The sequence below is a fragment of the Spodoptera frugiperda genome, chromosome 7 (genome assembly GCF_023101765.2).
Source record: "Spodoptera frugiperda isolate SF20-4 chromosome 7, AGI-APGP_CSIRO_Sfru_2.0, whole genome shotgun sequence".
In the NCBI taxonomy this organism is placed as follows: Eukaryota; Metazoa; Arthropoda; class Insecta; order Lepidoptera; family Noctuidae; genus Spodoptera; species Spodoptera frugiperda.
The window spans coordinates 3,514,867-3,532,263 of NC_064218.1; the positions used below are offsets into that span (position 1 = coordinate 3,514,867).

A 17,397-nucleotide genomic window follows, 5' to 3' on the forward strand; every position below is an offset into this window, starting at 1 on the left:
TTGTCACGAGAGCCTATTATTTAGATAGCTTTCGCCACTATTTGTGGGGAATCTGGCACGTTTTTTTGGACTTGTAGTCTGGTTTGGAATGTCTGGAGGATGGGGTAATTGGAATATGGTTCGTTTGTTAAAGATTAATATGAATGTTCATAATCTTTGTTCTTAGTTAAAATAGATTATTTCGCTCTTTAATGTACAACATTGTCCCGTTTGAATACAATATTATGTTTTTAAATGTTTTAAGTCTTTTAAAAGTTGTAAGTATTTTTCTGCCGGGGTATCCAACTACTATTTATTTATTTGTAAATAAAAAAACATGCATAATTTTACTGCTTTACCTAATACATTATACAGTTAAAGTGATATAAAATACTTCTCACTATGTCATACAGTCAAACCGTCCATTACCTACAGGTATATTTTGCTAGGGAAAAAACGCAGCTGTATTTATATACAATGCATTTCTGTCCACCTTGTCCTCAAACTCAGACGCAATACTATGTTATAGAAACAGTATCCAAGCCAGTTATGTCCGGAAAGTCATTTTATCTTCCACAACAACACCAAGGTGGTGCAAACGTGCACAGCATACGGACGTGACTCGGAATACTTCTCTAATGTCACCCGCTTCTAATTTTATACAACGTTGTTTCAAATTATACTTTAAAATTGAGTTTATTAAGTTGGTTTTTCATCGAATTGTTGGGGGAAGATTGTGGTGTTTTGATATGAAATTTAAAACATGTTTTTTTTAAGGGAGGAAAATCATCCAATGATTTCTCTCGTCTTGGGCGAGGTGAGAGGGAGTGTCAGACTCTTACTGACTAAAAATCACCCCGTTTGTACTCCTGCTTTTCGAGGAAATTCATAACATAGCCACGATTTTTATTCCATCAGGCATATGTTATACTATGATTTCCATAAAGGTAATAAGGGCTGAGTCCATCGCCATGTAACGGAAACTATCTTCTCTATTATAGAAAAGTTTTCTGAAAAACCGAGATACTATTTCTGGCCAACCCAGGAGTGACATCAAAGACCTCACTCTGGCTTGGTAGTCCCACTTGTTATGAAATTATTATAATACAGATTTTCTGTCATAACAGCACTGTTCCTCTAAAGTGCCATGAAATTACCGCAAAAAATGTACGTAGGCAAATGGGCTAAATTCCCATAGGGTTGATGATAGCCATTTTTGCGGGCAACCCTTGTTTTGGGTATATTTAATGCCATTGAACTTTAGATTATTATGTAATAACATGCATACTTTATAATACCTTCCATATCTACGCCATTTCCTTTTTGCCAATTTACATTTACACCTTTTGAAGGCTTCAATCATCAATCATACATAACACATCTTAGATAATCAAAGCTTGAACAAAATAAGAGATGTTCTTATCACAAAGACAATCTCCATGTTTTTCGACGAATTGTGCTATTTCAAAACTGAAAAGCTTTACTAACCTAAAGAGCCAACCAAACTAGAGCACGACATTATAAAATAATTTCCATTTTTAATTAAAAATTGACCTGAAAGGTGATTCAATACAAGCGCTTGGTCATTTTGCTGAAATAATTGAATCGTTCAACCTTCCTACCGATAATTAAATTTAGCGGTCGCATATTACCGGTCCGAGGTGAAACAACAATAACAAAATATTAAAATGTATCGAGAACAAATTATTTACAGTAAAAATACACTGTGTGTGTGTGATTTATAAAGTAATACTTACTCGTCATAATAAAAAGTCAAATATTAATTGCTAAACTTAGAATAGAAAAAAAAATTACTAGATTTCATAAAAACTCTTTAAACGTACCCGTTGCTTAGACGTCCGAGATGATTTTCATCTGAAACAGATATAAAAAAAAATATATAAATACAATATTGTTTATATTTTAAAGATACGTATACTCAAACTTAATCTTAATGTATAGGCGAGAGGGAATGTCAGACTCTTACTGACTAAAAACTACCCCGTTCCTACTCCTACTTTTCGAACCGGAGCACCGGTAACCTGCCAGACAGTTTCGGGTCGGCATCAGCCTTACTAGGCTCCATCTGTGGTGAACTTTAGGGCCCTTTGAGCTCGCCGAACGCACGGGATAATATTGTATAGTCGAGGAATATAAAATAATTAAAATCCAATAATATGTACTAAAGTATTCATAACGATACAAAATTTACGTCTATTATTCAAAAGTAAAATATTTCTTAAACTTTGCTATCAAAATCAAAGAGCAGCTTCAAAGCAAAGTCTACTCAACTTTCACCATTGCAAGCAACCGAAAATTCACTCTCCTCATAGATAGGGTGTTTCATTTTTCAAAGCTTGTCAAGAGTTAATTGTGAAGTTCCCTCCGTACGTCATGGGCCGGCGGGCACGAAAATGGTGGTTGGAAAACAAAAGAACGATTACAGATACAAAGCAACGGATAGTACCCCCGTCATCGTCCCCTCGCGACGAAAAACAACGTGTTTTTAACAACTTACTTAATTACTTGAATTTTAATCAACTCTGCGGCTCCATAAAAATTGGGGGAACGCTATGAATGTAAAAATAAAACTGGTAATTTTGAGATTTTCGAGTCCAGAGCTAATTTCTTAGTCGGGTTGTTAATTTAAGCCGGGGTCTCGACTAAAAATAGAATGTAACGTCTCGTTTCTCAATGCTAGTGCCGAATTCGGATCACTGGGTTCTAATTATAAAATTTGAATTTTAAAAGGTATTCTCACAACTGTCATGGCCCTCTACGTCACGTGTTAAAAGGTTTATTATTCATTCTGGCATCCTTCATAGAGATGAGGTATAGTTACTGTACATACATTCAGTGCTGAATCTTTGTTTATGGTTTACGCCGGTAAGCAAGCAGACGGATCACCTGATGGTAAGCAATCGCCGCCGCCCATTGACGCCTAGAACACCAGAGGCGTTACAAGAGTCTTTTGGGGTTAGGAATTTAAGGGTTGTTGGGGAATCGGGGATTGGAAAGATTGGCAACGAAACACAACGCAAGCGTTGTTTCACGTCGGTTTTCTGTGAGGTTGTGGTACCACTCCAGTCGAGCCAGCCCATTCGTGCCGAAGCATGGCTCTCCCACACTTATAGGGTTCAAGTTCCACAGTCATATTTGCGACAGAGCAGTCAAAGTCACCTTCCATCCATCCTATCCTTTTGCCATATACCAAAAGATCATTAACTTCGTATACCCACAGAGATCTTTCTTAACTGAATGTCAGTCTATATCTAAGTCTATTCAGACAGAGACAATAGAAATGGGTCGTAGTCGATCGTCGCGAGCTGCTATCTAATGTCGAATCACTATTATGTCGGATCAAAGGGTGCTACCTAATTGAACACGACACCCGACGTCTCTGGGACAGCTGTACCATTGTCACCGACTATTTCGGGGAGAAATTTTGAAATTGATTCTGAAATTGAATTATATATATATTTTTAAATTTAATATGTTTAGTTAAAGTCTTTGTTTTTCAACGTCACACCTTTTATCCTCGAAGAGTAGATTGCACATTACGGCACGTAATGCCACTGTACAGTGTACAATGTACACCTGAGCCTATTGCTACATACGGGACACAATTTCAGACTCCGCGCTACTACTGACAAATTTTTGGGAAACCGAAAAAAGCTCGGTAATACTTTGCCTGACACGGAAATCGAACCGGAGACCCCTTGCCCGGTAATCGCAGTTGCGACCACTCGACCAACGAGGCAGTCGTAGTAAAAGTCTTGTACTTTAATAATATATTAAGACTTAACTCTAACATTACTAGCAAAAATTGATTTTTTATAATATCTCTTCAGTCATAGTCAGTCTATTTAGTAATATCTATCTAGATATATGACTAAATCCAACAAACCAGCCTCACTCTACCACCAAAAAACTGCGGCATTACAAAACTCCAAATGAAAAGCCCCTATCTACGCAACACACCCATTGCGACGTTTGGTCACATGTCCCATAGTGTGAAAGGTCTGCTCCCATGGATAAACAGTACCATTCATGTCGCTGAAGGCCACCGCCGATCGATGGCCGCTTCGTTTCACGCACGCACTAACGATCCGCCGAGTTCCAAAATAAACAATGGATAGATAAGTAGCTGGCATAACTCCGCAGTGCCTTTGTCTAATTCTGTCACGGTAAATTGAACCTGTCATTTTAAATGTCATGCGGTTACAGCGGCCATCTTGATTTGTGTGTTGTTTTTTTAATATTTTTATTAAAGCTGCCTTTTAAATCAGGGGAGTGTTAAATACTTGGTTGTTGTTTCGGATTTGTTTTTTAAGCTAATAAGTGATGATTTAATAGTAGTTAGTGGTTATCTTTTGTCTTATAAAATTACACGAGCTTATAAATTGTGAAGAGATCGTATAATAAAATAAAACTTGTAGGTGTGTCGTATGGAATATTAGGCATCTGTACCCTTAGTACGAGTTTGATTTACGTTTAAAGTAATCGAAACGAGAGCGCGTTCGCTCCAATTGGCCGGCTCGAATAAAGCAACCAATCAGATAGCCGAACACTCTCTTCTCGATTATTACTAGACTCAAAACTAGATATATTTAGTGTCGTAAGTCCACAAGAAAGTATTCATTAATTTAGAAGTCTTACTACCGTACTCAGAGTCATTTAATGGTTACCTAACCCAGTCCTTAGCAATTGTTTTCGGAACAAAATCGTTACTCAGGACAGGAATAGTTAAAGTAATCATTAAATGTCTCTGAGTACGCTAGTTGCACATTAACGTTTACAAAAAAGTCCTTTGTATACCTACAGGGTGTTAATAAAACAACTAGTCTACTTTAATTTTTCACATAAAATAATAAACGAACAAGCTTTAAAAACTAAAGTAAATTGAAAAAATACGCGAGTAATTAATGTTTTAACACAGTATCTTGGTAATTAATGAAGGAGAAAAGTAAAGAGTACCGTCCAAATAGTATTAATTAGTATTACATTTTCCTCTGGGGAAAATGTTTTGCTTGGTTTTCTTAACACGTAGCTATTTCTACGTAAAATATGAATTTATTTTCTATCTTCAGCTTCACTTAAGATTATTTTGCAGAAACTGTTTTAATAAGTACAACTATTTGTTAAGAAACTCCGGCTAGGAAGCGCTACCTACATGGGATTTCATTCTCTGGCACAGAATTTAATATTTTTCAATTTAGAGCTAACATTTAAAGACAAGAATTCATATAAGCTTGGCATTTACGTAATTAACTTTATTCTTGTTTTGTGCATTGTAAAATGTAAGGCTAAAACCACAATTACTTTTATAGCAAACATATTTTACTCCTCTCTGCATCACCCAAAGTTCAGACTGGAAGATAATGCCAATGGCATTAAGTCCGCCTAACGTACGATTGTGCATAAAACTTTAATAAATAAATAATAAATTATAATTAAGTGTAGCAATATCCATTATTTCAACCTTAAATATTGATAAATATTAGAAGATTTCAATTACAAAATTAACTTAATAAAAACTAAAATTTAAAAGTACAAGCTATATTTTTTTACTAAATGACATAATTTAATGTAAAAAATATTATGTTGTGATAAAATATGCTAATATTAACATTATTTAACTATGAATAGTTAAGTTGTATGAGAATCCAGTAGCAAAGTTTGAGAGAAGATTTCTGTCCAATTTCTTAGTCGATGCAAAAGTAGCTCGCTGAGAAATCGAAGGCTAAAGCTCTATTATTGGTCCGTTCTATTTCGGTTAGCCAATCACATTTATTCATGTGTATTCCATTTTTGGATTCTTCTATTCTTTCGTTATACATTTTACAGTAATTTAAAATTTTACAATTCTTCTTCTCGAAAAGGTGAACAGAGGGACATGTCAAAATGTAAACTAGGTGGAAAATGACCGATCAATGATGACTCATAAGCAATCAAAATTCAAGAATGGTAAAATCAACTAGAAACAACGACTAAGTAAAACAGAAGATTCTCTTTCTCTATGTATAAAAACTCTACTAAGATCAAAAGCAAAACTAATTAAAACTGTCTCACGTCCACACTTCTCTTCAAACAAATAAACCCAACATAATTTACTGGCGACACAGAAAATAACTTATCCCCTAGCTGTGAGATAGAAAATATTTCTCCATTCACACAGCAAATATTTACAGTGATTTCACATGAATGGAAACGTAACAAGTGTAACGTCTCAAGTTCTACGATGGGGCGAGGAGGGCGACCCATGGAATTGATCGGCTCACTTTTTTTGCGAAAATTCGTCACCTAAATAATTTTCTCGTTTTTGAAACATGCTGTATGTTTGTGGGTTCTTTTTTTTGCTTTGTTGCAAATGTTTTTGTGGGCGATGAGTTTTTCAGTTGGAATGCTTTAGTTAGATGAGTTATGAAGTTGGATTTGAGAGGATTTGAGTAATTTTTTTAGTTCTTTCATTAAGAAATTAATTCGCTAGGCAGTCCGTAGGCTTAGGCTCCGGCTTGAAAAAGGTTGAGTCTACTTTATCAAATAAAAATGAAGGTACAGTTGTGTGTGTACCCTTAACTTGATTGGCCGTATCATTCACTTCGTACACTTCTAAACAGCCACTACTTTAACTAGAGCAAAGATTAAGCTTAGTCTCTCATTCTTAGTCCCCACTACTTTAAACCAAGTCTGTACCTAAGTTAGTTTATCAAAGGCGACCGGCTCTAATCCGGCACTAAACTTCAAGTTGAATGAAAAGAGAGTCAAGGATTTTGGACATTTTATCCTCACATCTATTTGAAGCTTTCTGTTATGCGCAAGTATGACAGATTACTTGCCTGTCATCGCAAGATAACTCATATTTCACGGAACATTAACTTTACTAGAACGAAAATGAGTTCCTAGTTTATTTGGCTTGAAATTTTTCGAGGTAAGGGTTCTTTAAAGTGGTGGAAAATTTAATGGAAGTGAAGTTTCAATTATGTTCGCGTTTTTGGCTGTATACGATAATCGTGGTGGCACGGAGGTTTAAACCGTTTGTCACGCACGGTTAGATTCGAAACATACCAACGGCAAATAGCAATGTAACTCTTTCTAAGTGATATGTTCTTTCTAAGATTATTTAGACGCCACTGATAAACGGTGAAGGAAAACATCGTGAAGGAAACCTGAGCACATCATTTCTAAATTATAAGTTTAAAATGGCCAACCCGCATTATTGTTCTAATTTTTATTAAAAACATTGTAATGCTACATCTTTATATATACTTACAAAATCTATGTCAAACTTCAAAACTCAGCTTTAACCGTTAACGAGCCCATTGAAAAGGCGACCTAAACTTGCCTAACCGACAGCAACATAATGATAACATTTAAAAGAACATTTCCTTTTATCAAAATAGTCATTTTATCCTGAAGCACAGGCCATCTCCTCCGACCATTAGTCGGGGAGCGAACAAATAAATGCTTTACGGAAATTAGCCTTGCTGATGCGAACCTCGTTTCCTCTCCCTCCTCATACATATCTTGGAATCGTTTGCAACGTGACCGGCCATGACCCCCTATGGGAAATGATGGCAAATCATTTTTCCTTCTTCACATTTTATCGAAAGAGATTCTGATACCGTTCGTATGTATGAAACCTTTTCGCCGTAAGTCATGAATGTGAATCGGGATTATATGGTGTGGGATGATCGTCTGAGATGTAGATAGAATTGATGATTTACTAGGCGTGCGATATTATACCAACTGAAATATGTGCTCCTGATTAGTGTTCCAAATGTGGTGCACGGTGATATTTATTGTTTAAGTGCAGTGGCGTAGCGTACCTTTGCCTCTTAGTACAATGGAGTAACATACCTTGACGGGGCCAAGTATAAAACAAATGTTTAGGTTCCTTTTTTAGAAAGTGAAAATCTTCCAATGACTTATCCCGTTGTTGGGTGAGGCAACATAGAGTGTCAGACTCTTACTAACGTTAGAAAAATTAACCGTGGCCCAGGGGTCCCATATAATTAATACGGCAATATCTACGCCCCTGTTTAAGTAGTCTTTGTAGAATTATTGACTTGGTTTATAACTCAGCCAATAACAAATTACGCTATTCCATCTTAAAGCGCAGTAACAATGATGCGAGGTTCTGGTTTATGGAAGTTCTCGATACTGCCAATGTACTCGTACATTTAATAGGCAATATATGCTTCTAGATTTATGTGTTTTCCTTCAAATAGTTGTATAAAAATAAACAATTAACAAATGTAGCTGGGATCTAGCAGATGTATACAACGATGTTGTTTTTGGCCCGAAACAAATGACGCATCGCGATAGACTGGCATTCTGTTAAGTGTACAAACAGACATATTTGTTGGACTTGTTACTCGATTGTTTTACTATCTATCTATAAATATACGGATACCAATGAAATTCGAGTGTATTTATTTACCCAAAGTTTATTTATCTTGTTGTTTAATGTATGAAATCCCGACTAGTCAAATACTCGTACATAATTATTAATATTAAAAACATTCTTCATTCAACTTTGGACGATACACTGATTGGAAATATGTTGTGACGTCACGATTTACAACAGTGTGTGACGTGTTTAATATGTTTTAATTATCTAACTGACAGACTAATTACATTTTTAATTATCATACCCTGTCTAATACTCTATTCTTCGATTGTATGGATAGGATAACGTTCGTAATTTGTAGCGATTCCAAACTCCATTGAAAATATAAAACCCAAAAGTTTGCAGTAGTTTTATATTGTATTCTGCGGTATAAACCACTGCAAACTTTACTGTGAAAAGCAACCGTAATATTAAGTTAAATATATACGCCCAAAGCGCCACAAGATTTGTTCAACAAGTTATATTTTAAGGTCTCAGAGGACACAAAGCGACAGCAGCGCTCGTTCCGCGACAAAATTACACCGTTTATATCTACACATCAATTAACTTCAGAATCCCACGCTTTGACAGTTCTGAACATTAGACGACCGAAAAAAAGATATATTGCTCCATTTTGCATAATAAATTACTAGAAATTGAATTAAATTTTGTTGAAAAGAGTCTCTAGAGGGCATCGTCTCGTTGGATTATCTGTTTGTTGAAAACTGTAAGACTGATTAGCCGGGCCGCGGCCGCCGGCGCAGGGCGTCCCCGGGGACAAAGGTAACATTTGGAGCTTAATTACTCAAGTGAAGATTAATTTTCCAGGCCACTAATATTATTTTTGGTTGAGGGAAACTAAATGTCTTTGTGTAGAAAGGGTTTGTGTTTCACAATGAGATGAAACACTACTACGCTACGTCGATTGCAGACCAGAGGGGAATATTTTCAAAAATTTTAACTCTATCAAAATATCAGTAACTACTGCAAAAATATTTAGTTCAATTCGTGGTTTTTAAATACAACGACGGGACGGTGGCAAAAAATGGAAAAATATTTTTATCCGATCATCGACTGAATATTTTTCTCATATTCCTAACAGCAAAAAAAAATATGGAACAAGCACCATATTCATATCATTTTTTAAATCTAAAATGAAAATCCAAAATACTTCGGCGCATTTTACAAGCCGTTGCAGGACCAAAAATACGGTGACATTGATCGCTTTGTATGGCTGACAAAAAATACGATTGGAGCTGAACAAGCAATGAAACATGCTGCATCGCAAATCCTCTTATTGTCAGCTGGATTTTATCGATGCTCGTTAGTGGATAACAATCGGTTTGTTTTCAAAATGGATGCCAAATAAGGCAATGGATGCAAGCATGTGTTCACACACACACATCAACAGCGTATTAGAGGCCACTACTGACCAAATGTTTCTTGCTTTGCGATTGGGTTGCGGGTTGGCGATTTCAAAGTCAGACATTTCTTAGTCAAGCATTATTGGTCCTTAAAGTTATGTATTAACTTTAACTAACTAAATCTAACATAAACCATCAATAAGTTATATTGTGTTTACGTACAATAAATATAAACTATGCAAATACTATATCTAAGATATTTTGTCAACATTTGCACGCAATAGCAGAAAGTAGGTGCCCCTTTTGTACAGGTCGGCATTGATGCATTTTTGATGATACACGTACGGTGTTGAACAGAGATCGGGTTGTCGATATCACAGATAAATAAGGGCAAAACAGTGTAACATCTACATATAGCCTGTTCTTTTTAATACTTTCCAAATCTTAGAATTAGGTAACATTCAATAATTCTATTTTTAACCGATTATTACAATTTACCATTTTTACAATTAATAACCGACTTCACTGAAGGAAAACGGTAAAAAAACACTATCGAAATTCAAGTCATTTTGAATCTTTTTGTGAAGTCGTATGTATATTGTATTTTTTAAATGGAATGTTTGAATGATACCTATCTCTCAGAAAAAAATGGCGGGTTATAAAAAACAACCAGTATTTTTCAGATTTCTCTATGCTTTTGCTGGTGTTGCAATTTTGAATCTTTTCATAGTCTTAATTAAAATACGTATTATAAAGTTGACACTAGTGTGACCACAGTTACTTTTCCAATTACATGTTTGCAAACTTTAGTTCTTTGTCTAACTTTACCTTACCGCTGCAATATACTGCATAACGTACAATGCTGAGAACTTAAGAGATGAAAGTTGTTTCCCACTACAGTTCTACAACGTGTGTAAAAGTATTTTTATCAAAGAGAGAATTGTATAGATCTGTATAGTAGGTTTATTATTAAAAGTATTGTAGAACGTATTACAGTGCCTTTAATAAGACTAGTGTTATAACTAAAAATCACGGTTTATGTATTATTAATGGAGAAAATCTTTCCGGCTAGTAGGCTGAAAGTTCTCGAATGTAAAAAAAAAGTATTGATTTATAAAAAAGTAAACACACACCGTTATTTAGGAGCAAAAAAAAAATAAAGCTAGAGTTCGTAAATATCATACTAAATCATCTTGGCTGAAAGTTCTCGAATGTAAAAAATAATTTAGTAACTCTAAAAATATAGTAACTGTGTTAAAATAATAATAATATTAGTTATTTGTATGTATAACACAAAGAACTAAATATTATTTTCAAATACAACGGACACGAATTCCATTATTGAGAAAAAAAATATACTGCATTCAAAAATCGAATAACATTTAGAAAGGAGGTTTGGTAAGACGCCAGCGTATGGCAACACCTGTGTGCTTGTGGGACGTTCGATCGATGCATAACTGGCCACATACAGCCACAAGAAGTAAAATTTGCATTTTCTTTTTTTTCCTACATCGTACTCCGAACGGTCACCACTCTTGGGATTAAGATGGCGGTAAAATAGAAGGTTTATTTTATTTAATTCCGAGATAATCTGTACGTGACTTCCCTGTTTTTACCCTGTATGTATAAGAGGTTATCAAGTCGTTGAGTAAATGTATTAAGCTTGGATTAAGTTAAACCCCGGCTTATTATGAAAGTTCAAGGGATGTGGATACTGTTTTGGTTATTTTGGGAATAAGCTACTTCGTTTTATTTCGTGTTTTAGTGTAGAAGACATTTGTACGTTACTCGAATTTTATTACTGCTTTCATAGTCATTCATGTGATCTTTTTGAGACAAATAGTTAGTTTAATAAAGGCGTACTTAATGTAAAAAAGTATACACACAATCCTATGACAACACGTCTGATACTACTAACGTACTAACGTTTTCTATAAAAATAACGTAGAAAGAAGCAATGGAAAACCACCACTAAGTAGTTTTCATTAAAAAAGAACTTAAATAAAATGCCAAACAAAACAGGACCTTAAACGCAAGACACTCGTTCACAATAGATCTGAAGCAATCTGAGCACTGTTCAATATTGCATTGTTATAGCTTTAGAGTTCAATATCGCACAGACAAGTAACAATACCTTGCCGGGAGCTAAGATCTGAGTACCGACCAGCATTGTTTGAATAGGAGAGATGTTATAATAGTTCAAAACATAGATAAAATGTGGTAACTATTAATATAGGAAGTTTATTAACTGGGTATAAATAAATAGGACCTGTTATATGACAGACTGGTATAAGTAATTGGAGAGATATTTATATTATGGCACGTATAGTTTGTTTGTTCGGATGCTGGGTGTTTGTCCGTCAATCACGCTGAAACTATTGAACAGATTTTGATGAAATTTAGTATACAGACAGGGTATGAGCTGACTGATAAGATACTTTTTATACCACGAGACCGCGGGCGCAGTCGTAACAATTATTAGCTTCTGCTAGAAGCTAATAAGTAATTTTTCGCCGTCTGTATATCAATTTTCATCAAAATCGGTTCACTAGTTTCAAAGTGATGGACGAACAAACATCCAAACAAACAAACTTTCACATCTACTTATAATATTTTTTGAGGTAGGAATATCATCCAATGTCTCCGAGGCGAGAGGGAGAGTCAGACTGAAAAACCACCCTGTTCCTACTCCTGCTTTCCGAGCCGGAACCCTGATAACCCGCGAGGCAGTCCGCAGATTTATAATATTAATGTGATTACGCGTATCTTCCACGCTTTGTCGTGTTTCTCATTACTGAGGGTCGTGACCACCCTGCATTCTCTCTCGCACGAATTTTCCCCATCCATCTCTGTCTCTAACAGTGCGGAAAATGAATAATCATTTTTCAAATAACCACCCACACGTTTGATTCCACGAAAAAGTGCACGTCTCAAGAGGTGATGGCTTGGATCAATATCTACCTAAACAACACAATATTACTAAATATGTAAAAAATATTATTAAATTTGTAAAAAAACATAACCTTGATAAATATATACATACATGAATAAATACATAAACTGTCTGTCTGCTGGTCTCCTATGCCGTAGGCAGAGCATATGGAACGCCATTTGATATGATTCTTATTACATATCTCTTTCACTTCATCATTCAGGCTTTTCAAGCATGCTCGTCGATTAAGTGGACTTTTAATTTGGCCCTTCTTTAATACATCGCCAATCTGGTCGACACCTTGATGTATCAAGGATTGATGTATCAATCATCAATTTAAATAAACATGAATCAATAAAAAATATGGTTACATCAAAATATTCACGTAAAAGTATTCAATAAAATACAATAAAGTTTGCAAGATACCTTATGTTTAAATTTTCTTAAATCAATTTTCTTATCGCTTACATATACACACAATATTGTCTATAGATACAGACTACAGTTCACATAGTGACTAGTTCAGAAAATACACAAGCATATCAACCAGTAACTTCATACTGACTTTATATTCCATCTCGTTCTAACTTCGGAGAGTACCATATGTTAGAGGAGAGGAGAGTAACAGAGTGACAGTCCATCGATCACTATGTAACAGAAGGTGTTAGTTTACTTTGTTTCCAAGTTTTATAGTGTTTGTTGTATTTATTTATGTATTCTGCAGCTGGGCAGGGCAATGTGTAGTTCTTTTTTTATTATAACTTTCGTGAGACATACTAAACTAATAATTATGTTATCGGGTTACTCACGTAATAGTAGTAGCGCGAAAATCATTGCGTCGTGTGTTGCCGAATGCTACTCATGAATATGAGCCTTCTAGCATGACTTGAAACTAGTCGAGTTCCTCGTCAAACAGTTACGTGAGTAAGCCGATAACATAATAATTAATGTAGTCGTTTTATTGTGTCGTGTTGTGGTATTCACATCTAAGCTGGTTTTTGTTAGGTTTTTTATTCATCATCATCATCATTAAGGCACAAGATGTCCACTACGGAACGTAATCCGCCTCTAATAACTTTGACATCAACCAGTTGAGAGCGACCTTTTTGAAATTTGTAATATTATTAGAGACAAATATTTTTAACTAGCTTCCAAGTGCCTTCGCCCGCTTTTCCGTGGATTAAACACGCACCTATGTGTTATTCTAGACCATAATCTACCCATGTTCCAAAGTTACATATTAATTTGTCCCGATCCCTTCAGTCGTTTTGACGTGAAATATAAGCAACCAACCATACTCACAAACTTTCGCATTTATAATGATGATGTACCTAATTTTATTTACAAAATACTTAAAACAAATAAGAAAAACCTCTCAACACAATGACTAATCATTCCTTTTCTAACTCCGCAACTAGTCTGCCAAGCTGCAAGCCAACAAGCATCCAGTCCACGTATCCATTGAATTAATAAAAACTCGTTGGTAACACAGTGACCGTAACCAACATTAACAACACAGGCTGTACGCAGTGCTAAATAATAAAACCTATTTACACAGAGATACGAAGAAAACTTGCTTCTTTGGCAACAAAACCAATTTCATTAAACATTTAAGCGGATACACCAGCACTGTTTATAATTTAACACACAAAATTCTGCTGTTTGGCTCCAGAATATTCTAAAACAAAGACATGTAAAGACAACATTTTGAAGAATACGGTTTTTTTAAAAATCTGTATTTACGGACCACATTTTTTAAGAAGAGAATATCATCCCATTGGATGATCACTCGAAGGAAGGAGTGAAGCGAGGAGTGTCAGACTCTTACTGACTAACCACCCCGTTCATACGCCTGGTTTTCGACTCCGGTAACCTGCTAGACAGTCAACAGCTCCGGCTCAGATCAGATATCATACAAGATCTAGAATAAAAAATTTAATAGAGTGTTTTGAAAACAGATCACAATGAAAAACCACCCTGTTCCTACTCCTGCTTTTGAGCCAGAGCCTCGGTGACAGGGTAGGTAGTCCGCAGCTCTGGGGTATTTTCTAATTTTGAGATCAGATTATCATAAAAGATCACTTCAAAAGAGAAGTTTTTTAAACAGATCACACTAGTACTGATATTGGCAGATCCCTCTGGTAGTGCAATATTTTTTTAGTTTTTGTCAGTTGATTTATATATTTAATTCATTGTGAGAGTGTTCACAATAGGTAATATCTCCACGAAAGGACAATTCTCTATAAAGAAAATAAATAGCAAAACCTTTTCAATATCAGTCAAGGTATCTATAACCTCGTCAACACATGACTCTCGAAGAACATCATCAGATTTGCCAAATACCGTTTTACACATCACTCTTCTAGATAAGCTTACCCCTCAAAAAAGGGGTGTCTGCCACATTCGTGTCTACACACACAGGTACAGGGTTAATTATAATAATGACGTCATCAACTCATTATAGCGAGCGGATGTCGTGGAAACTATCGATCGTGTGGCTACAAAACGCGGCCATGCGGAAAAATTATATACGATTATACAATGAGCAGGCTTTTCGGTGACAAACGGCTGGATAATGTCGGTGAAAAATTGTGGATTGTGATGGTAAATTGGGACATGTATTTATTTTGGCTTTGCATTTGATTTTAGTTCTTGTTGTAGTAGGGCTTTGGTTTAGAATTGAAATTGCAATTCTCGGTTTCTGAAATTTAGAGCTACATAATAATATAGATGTTTGGGATTTGGGTTGTGGGTGTGCTTTCCTCCATCGTCGTTGAGATTTGTTATTGGTTATTCGATTGAAATATTTAGAGTACATCTGTATGACCTAAACTTTATAAATACAATAGCACAAAGCAAAACCAACACACAAATAAAATGGGAATAACAGACACATTTTCACACCCCATCAAATGAAACATACTTATAAAAAGTTTTGATTTGCTATTAATGACAAAAACCACTGTTTCTAACTAACTAATCATAATGAAAAAAAGAGACAAACGTATTGCAATAAGCGCAAGCTGTAACATCTCTGCATTACGTGCTTATTGCGTTGCAGTAAAGTTTATTTTAATTTACACTAACAGTTTACCTTTAATAACATTTAGCGAAAACTTAGCACACAGCACAGGTGCGGAAAATATATTTAAACCATTTTCACTTTGTTCACTTGTTTTAAAATAAATTAAATAGAATGTAGAATTTACTTTAAATAGAATAGAATATACTTAACTAAACATTTTACTGATGAATTTTAACTAAAAATAACGGTTTATCAGGTAAATATATTGAGAAAAGCTGCAATAGTTTCGAGTCACAGAGAGAATCTTCGTCATAAGTAGCGTGCGCAGAACACCAGAGGTGTTATAAGTGCGTTGCCAGCCTTTTAGGGGTTAGGAATTTAAGGGTTGTTGGGGAATCGGAGATTTGGAAGGGGGTAATTGGGTCTCCAGTAAACTGACTTTCATATCGGATTTCTGATTCTATGAGCTTTAAAACCGATTTATTTTTTTCTAACACCATTATAAACAAATCCTTTCTATACCTTTTCTTTCCCTAGGGTTCAGTAAGTATTGCTATAAATCTGCATAGTCATGTGGCTTAGTGCCCGGGTTCCTGCGTGGTAATGCAATGCATTGACACGCAATCGTGACCACCGTGTCCTTGGCATGACCTTCGCGACTATAAATTGTAATAAGCTAATGTATTACACTCCCTTTGACTCCTGTGCGTAGAATGTAGGACATCCTGTTGATTTTAATTTAGTTGTTTTGGAAATTGATGAGATATGCCATATGATAGTTTTTTTAATTTCATGTCGGACAAGCGGTGGATAAAACTCACTACTAAGTGAAGCCCACTCGCGCAGGTAGGTCCAGAAAGAGATAGCGGGATGAACTTGTTGCCTATAAAAAGGATTGGCGAAGGAAAGCTCGACGAAGAGAGTGGAAGGAGAGTAGGGAGGCCTTTGCTCTGCAGTGGGACGACCATGGCTGATAATAATAATAATAAAGATGAGCAGACCATTCTGCTATTGACGATCTTCAATTTATCAGATTTAGCTAATGGTACACCATTATACTATTCGATTCCTAATTGAATCTTTCCAGCAGTTACAACTGCTGCAATCTTTCCAGCAGTTGTAACTGCTGGAAAGATTCAATTAGGAATCGAATAGTATAATGTTCGAATAGTAGATATTGTAGATATGTTTTATTCTTAGTTTTGGCACTCGTAACATAGCAAACGATTGCATTACGTACATTTGACGCATTGTTATTCGTTTGGCTTGTTTGGAACTTAACCTTAGTACAAGTTTGCTTTACGTTGAACGAAAACGAAACGAGAGCGCATTCGGTGCTCTGATTGGTTGGTTTATTCGACCCGGCCAATCTGAGAGTCGAACGCGATCTCATTTCGATTACTTTATACGTAAAGCAAACTCATACTAAGGGTGCTGTTTAATAATCACGGTTTTGGTATGACTCCTCATAATATCTCTTCAGCTTCCTTAAAAAGAATACCTCAGAATTTTTATTCCACGTCAAATTTTCTTTTTGAACTAAATAAATAAATATGATAAACTTTAAAATCTCTAGCGAAGTTTATTCGATCGAGCAGATGACAGCGTTGAGTGAAAAATATGGCGGAATATAAGTGAACAGTGATGAAATAGGGTTGCGCCCCGGTTAGCCAATGTGCCGTTAAATGACATGCGACGACCTCGG

The 17,397-nt window shown here is 35.6% G+C and overlaps 1 protein-coding gene across 1 annotated transcript in view; it reads right to left on the bottom strand.

Moving 5' to 3' along the window:
* LOC118265942 (sodium channel protein 60E) overlaps positions 1-17,397 on the bottom strand; it is a 197,599-nt gene that overhangs the window by 145,259 nt on the left and 34,943 nt on the right. Inside the window, 1 exon segment of the mRNA XM_050694994.1 lies at positions 1,824-1,854. The gene's annotated coding sequence lies outside the window, so the exon portion shown is untranslated.